Below are 6,901 nucleotides of genomic sequence, written 5' to 3' on the forward strand. Positions count from 1 at the left end.
TACTAGCTTAAGAAACTCAGGACTGCAATAGAAATGTAAGATCTTCTTAGAATATAAGTTAGTAATCAGCCTGAATTTTATTAAAAGGTGGGAAAATCAAGGATTACGATCAAAATTGTTTTTCTTACTTTTAATTCTACAAGGAGTCCTTGGAGGTCTTCAAGAAACAAAGGTCCTATCCAATAAATATTTATACCTGTGTTTATTTGCATTCATGTCATCAGTATTTTTATTTATGTATTTTCCCAAAAAATAAGCAGCATAAAATTAAGTACATACATGTACCTTTTTAGAAATAACCTATCCACTTTATTAAAACTACTAGAGGGCTGCTTTGAGTCTATCCTTCCCCCCCCCCCACACACACATTACTTCTTACTTATCACACATAAAATCTTGCTTATGAAATTACTCAGAACTTGGAGAAGAAAAAGCAATTAAGCTACAGGAACAGAGCCCTGAGTTCAGGTCACAGACAGATTTACAGATTTCAGGAATGTGAAGTTTTCTACCGCTCATCCTTTCTTTCTAATGAGACAAGGTCAGTGAGCAGGGCCATTTTTTTTCTTTCTTTTCTCACAATACATAGTAATGGTACAGAGAAAGGTACTGTATGGTAGAGATGGTCCACAATGGTCTGAAATCAGACTTTAAAATGAAGCTTAACTGAGTCCCAGAATGGAGCTGTGACATCAGTTAGATTCAAAGGGAAACAAGAGTGAAGATATTCTCTACAGGTCCACCTGAAAAGCCTGAGATCAAAGGCATTTAGGTGGCAATAAGAAATGAATAAATGTGTCATTAGTATTTCCCTAGGAGTAATAAAAATCCATTAGTTTCTCTGGAAGAGTTATGGTTATTGGTCATAGGAAGAAAGGCATGAAAGCTTCTAATCTGTCCATATCATTAATCATGCCCATATCATAGCTGAAATCATTTCCGCACTCATGGGAAAAAGAAAACTAGGAAGTCCAGCTGTTATATTTTAAGACCTATTTGTCTTGAATGTTTTTGAGCTATGCACCATGGTCCCTTGGGTACAGACAGCCCAAGATGTGAGATGCCATGAGCTCCTCTACAACACAGAGACAGGAGACATTACTAAGTAAGGGTCCTGCAGCTGAGGTGGTGGAACAAGCAAGCAAATCAAACTCTGTAAGAAGAAAAGATGCTCAAATAAGAGCTCAGAAATGTGAAGAAGGACCACAGATGTTTGAGAAAAAAAAAAAAAGGTATTAAGGAATTATTGGGAGGTCACTTTAATGGAGATGAAGTCCATAGCAAACAAGTGCTCTAACGAAGACATACAATGTAGGAGACCAATTCCACCTGCAGGAAAGAAGAGCTCTTGGATGAGGAGCCCTTTTCATGGGAGACAAACACAGAGGAATCTGGAAAGGAGAACGTTTTACTGAAATGTGGAATTAACATACAAGGGATTTGTATTGTAAATTTCCACGAGTGAGAGAAAAACCAGAAATCATGGCAGGAAAACAGCATATGAGAGAGGGACCTGGGCAGGGAAGCTGGAGGAGCACGGAGAACACGGAGACTGTAGAGGTTACCAAAATCAAGAGAATCTGTGAAAAATTAAAGAAACAGTAACTTTGGTGTGCCACAGGTAAGAACAGAGAAGCATAAGGAGAATTCAGAAGTAATGGTTGCATTACCTTGTCATCAAAGAGAAGGATGGCAAGGGAGAAATTCCAGAGAAAAAGGTGACTGCCCCGAGGGGCTTCCTTCAGTCAGCAGGGGAGCAGCGGAATAGCAGAGCACTAGCAGCATAGGTCTGATGCTGTTACAAAGGACTAAAAGATAGGAAAACAGCACAAACAGGGCATGCTTTACACTTCTTATTCTCAGGTTCCTCAGTTTTGTCTGAGCGTGTGCAGTGTGAGAGTTCCTGTTCATAACAATCTCTTCCAGTCACAGAACTCTCCTTTACCATTAGGAACAAGAAAACATTTTCCACAGGCTACCAAAACTAGATAATAAAGGTCTGTTTTGGAAACAAATTGAGTTTGTTTATTGTTTTGTTTTGTTTTCCGTGGGAAAATAAACAGCAGTTTACCCCTGCTTTCAACATCCAGTGTCAATTTTACTGGAATGGTATGACTGCCAAAGGAAGCATTCTGAAATCAGGCAATGCCAGGAATACAGTTGCTTTTTTAATCCAGATCCTAAATGTGTCAGGGTGTAGAAATGATAAAGTCCAATGCTGATGTTAACGGCACGCTGCATTTCCACAGGACTTCTACAATACGTGGGCTGGGCAGCGCTCACTGAGGGGCTATTACATATTTTAATATTTACTCTCCACCACATGACCCTCTTCGTTATTTAGAATAACATAAAGTTAGCATACAGTTCCAGCTGTGCTCTGATTCCCAAAGGTAGTCATTCTTCCACACGCTGTTTAGCTCCACAACATCCCACGTTTACTTCACAAAAGTTATCTTTGTTTTTATCAGCATACCTGTGAAAGGCAGAGGTGGGGTAATTCCCCTTTTCTACAGGTAAAAATCGTCAAAGCCACTAACTTTGAGTGTGTAGTTGGAGACACTTAATGCGTCATTCTTCAGAACACTTTGTACACAAAGGACCATATTATGCCCAAAGCATCTCCCCTGTTTATCTTAGTTGCAGCTACCTACGGATGCTCATCTTGCAGCCAGACCCTAAGCCATCTACAAAATAGGGATCACGTCCCTGTAAAATTCTCCAAAAGTCTGAAGTAGAGATAGGAATAAATTTAGCTTAAATTCAATTGCATTATCCATAAAATCATCTTTTCCTGCAATTATCTTCCTCATTCACTGTAAGTCTTCTAAATTCGGCAAAAATTAGGCATGAGTTCTGCACTCAGCAACCTTTTTAAAGTTTTGTTGTAAGTTTTGTTGTAAGGCCACATCCATGGCAGGTGCAGAACAAAACAGAAGGAAGGGATGGGTTTCACGCACAAAATAACACTATAAATGCGTGGTGGTTTTTTTTTGATAAATCTTAAGGATTCTACAATTTTCTAATCTTTAAGTTCCTAATTTTACAGGTTTGCTGATATTTTAATTTCAAATTTACCAGGTTTCCCCAATAGTCTATTGCTCAAACTACTTTTCTATCCCACATATTATCTTCCTCCCTTTTATCTCCCGTGCACCTGCTTTAAGCATCTTCTTGCCCATGTGCCCAGTAGCAGAAACACAGAAAACACAGGCGTAAGATTCCCATCCTGAAAATGAAGGTGGTCCTCACCACAGGGTGCAGCAGCCTTTCAAAGCTTTACAGTCTGCATGGTTTCTTCACATGACCTCTGGAGAGAGTTTGGCTGCTGGAAAACTAACAAGCACAGGTGTGAGCTGCAGCCTGCAAGGCTTATGAGCAGGCAAACTCTTTTCATCAGGTCAATGAAAGCAATGCTTCTGACACAAGTGGCAAGTCCACTTCCATTTACCAGTCCCTATTGCTAAGCATTTATGTGCAGATCTTTCCTTTAATTTCATCCTTGGAAATAATTTTTCTTTGAATTTTTTTATATACACCCACAAAGAAATGCAGTATGAATGCCTGCTCTGCAGTGCTCCCCCTTTTGCAGCTGAGACTTGATGAAGTCCTGAGTAAGGACAGAGAAACTAACAGGAACAGGTGTTGCTCTTTGCACTGCTTGGATCACAACGTCCTTCTCCTCAGCCAGCCCCTCCTATTACTAAGGTTGTCCAGAACTTCCCATTTTATTATTATTTTTTTAACTTGTTTTAACTTTAGCAGTTTTTTCAGTTCGAGATGAAATGTTCCAGTCTAGGTGTTTGCCCCAAACTGAGTTGAGACCCCTGGGGTTGGCTGTTCTCAGGAAGGAGACTGAGAAACAACAGAGTTCACAGGGTCCTTTCTGCACTTTCACTGAAATTCCAGAAACCTGCGGCCTGGGAACAGGAATTTCAACTTGGTTTTCAAGGAGTGGCTTTTGTGCAATATGCTTATACGCAGGCACATATTCCACAGAGAGTTTATTCAGCTGAGCTTGTAAATTCTCCAAAGATGCTTCTGCCAGTGAGCATACCTCCGCTGCCTTACAGACCTTATACATGTTAACATGGACTTTAATTAACCATACCCAGTTTGTCCTGGAGCTATGGAGGGAGAATTTGACTAAGCTTGTAATGGCTGCTCCCAGGCAGGAGAAAGATTTCTGCTTACTTTCATAGCTCCTTTTCCTCTTTCCCCTAAACATTACAGAAGAATGAAATGTCTGATGAAAATGCAGAAAGTGGAAGAAGAAAAAAAAAAAGAAAAGAAAAAAAGAGGGGAATGCAAAAGAATCAAAAAAAACCAAGAATTCTGGCAAGGTTAGGACTGGGTGAGATTAAAACTGGCTGGGAATTGGAAAGGGTGCCCTGGCTCTGGCTGCACAAGAACAGCAGGAATGTGAATCTGTTTGCTAGGCAGGATTGAACACAGAGGTAAAAAAGGAAGGAGAAAAAGGTTTTACACAAGGAAACTGAAACTAGGATCCTGTGAAGAAAAGACAAGGAGATGAGGAGCTGGAGTGTAAAGGGAAGAACAGGCTGAGAAAAGACAGAACTGTATCTTTAGGAAACATTTGCAAAAGTTAGTTTGAAATCACTGGGGAGTGCAGCAGCTCATGTGATGCAACGCTGGACACCAAGTGAAGCATCCTTTCACCATGCTCCTTGGCTTTGACTTCTGAACAGCAGACAGGTAGCCACAAGGTGTGCATGGAAAAATTGCTTGCAGCATAGCATAGACTTGCAGCAACACATTTCCTAAGATCCTCCAGGTTCTTCCAATAAACGGGGTGTAATTCTGACTCATATTCCTCTTCATCAGATCTTACTGATTTATCCCTTGTTGGTCCTAAAATTCTTTGGTCTACCTTTCTGAGGGGTATTTTGTGACTGAAGCAGGCTCTAGTCCATCACCATGAAATCTTTGCAACGTATTTACTGTACGTCTTCCCTAAAGTTAGCCAGCAGCTGATCTTATTCTACACACCCCTTTACTTTCTGGGGCTTCACAACACAATAATAAAAGGGATGGCAGGGAATGAAATCAGGAACCTGGTCTCAGTCTCCACCATGGCCAACTGGGTGCTGGCTCACCGGCTCTGGAGAGAGGCAGACTGGCACTGGAAGCTGGGACACATGGGGAGCAGGAAGAGTTGTGGCAGCTGAGGAAAACTGGCAATGGTTGGGCAAACAGTTCAAATTGTATTGTTTAATTTTTAGGTAGTGCTGTGTGGAGCCAGGAATTGGATTCAATGATCCTTGTGGGTCCCTTTCAACTCTGTATTTTCTGATTCTGTGTGCAAAGGAGATACTGCTTCACACAGGAGCCTTTTATGCAGGCAACATGCAGACCTGGGCAGAAAGACTGAGCCTGGGGTACAGGAATGGAAATAGGAAAGCAAGAAAAATGCGAGTGGGATAAACCACTAGGACTGTGAAAAATTAGGGCAGTCCTGGTTGGGGGGGATGAGCAGAATCAGTTGAACATGAAAAAGATCAAAATGTATTTTTTTCAGCCACTAAAGAGCAATCCCCTTCAGATGCTGGAGCAAAACACACAAGTCCCAGAGTTGGGAATACTGAGAGCCTTGGACAGTGCGATCTATTTGATCTATATGTGGCTAGACTGTATGACCGTTTACTTAGACATGATCTCAGAATGGATCTGCAAAACGGAGTTTAATTAATGTAGGCTGCTCTTAATCCTGGCATTTCCTAACTTTGATGTGCTTGACCTTGGACCAATAATAACTCTCTTTAGGGCATTCTGAAGACTACACATATATACTGTACATGTACAAATAGCATCAGTCTCAAGTAGTTGTTTTATATTTGTTTTAAAATGAAGTTCAAATATCCTTTGTTTTTAAATATGGATTTGACTGTATGAATCCTCCTTTCATTTTTTCCCTATTTTATAGAATTTCCTAATTGTAAAAGTGCACTATACAGCAGTTTGCCATCTGTAATTATGATTTATACAATAGTCCCAGGTGCCTGCACATTAATTATGACTTGTTATTAATACATGCATTAATTGGTCATTCATTTTATAATTACTTTGCAAGGATCTAGCCCATTGGTGCTAGCTTTGAACAGAACCACACAAAGAACAGAAATATATCTGAAGGACTTTCAGTGGACGTTGTTGATCCTGGGAAAGCAAGCAAGCCTCGCCTTGTCAGGTACTATGACTGCTCCCGTTCAAGTCAATGGCAAGAATTCAAGCAGGCGTGCAAACTTCTGTAAGAACAAAAATATTTGGTAACATCCGCTGCTGGCATTGCACCAGAAGAAGGTTGAATTTCAAAATGTTTGAGTTAGCATCCTCCTGAATAGTGAAGTTACGTATATTTTGAGATCTTTTTACAAGCTCTGTCTTAGTCACTAGCATTCTTCACAGTCATGCAAACTAGACTCACAGTGACCTTATTCTAGGAGTTAGGACTTTAAGAAAAATAAAGTTTTTTTTTTTACACTGACGATTAAACCAGAAGAGGCAAGACTGTGGATGCTACAACCCATTCTGGGTTTTACTGAATCAGATTCTGGGTTATCCTGTGAAGTCTCCTTCATCATCTGAACCATTTATCATTTGCATTTTTTTTTCTTTTAAATGCAATCTTTCTTTCATATGATCCCTTCTCCATTTCTGTCATCTATCCTGTGTACTATGTGAGAACCTTTCACATTGTGTAAAGCCTCTCTTTACAATCCTTCCTTACTGATGCATATCTCTATTTTCATCACTTTCCCTCTGAATTTGCTTTACTATTTATTGCTTTTGTGCTAACGGACACAAAAAGAGAAACACAGAAAACAATTCCATCTTAATCCTCTGGGTTTTTCTGAAAGGTGTGTTTTCTCTTTTTATACCT

The sequence above is a fragment of the Cygnus atratus genome, chromosome 1, assembly GCF_013377495.2.
Source record: "Cygnus atratus isolate AKBS03 ecotype Queensland, Australia chromosome 1, CAtr_DNAZoo_HiC_assembly, whole genome shotgun sequence".
NCBI classification, from domain to species: Eukaryota; Metazoa; Chordata; class Aves; order Anseriformes; family Anatidae; genus Cygnus; species Cygnus atratus.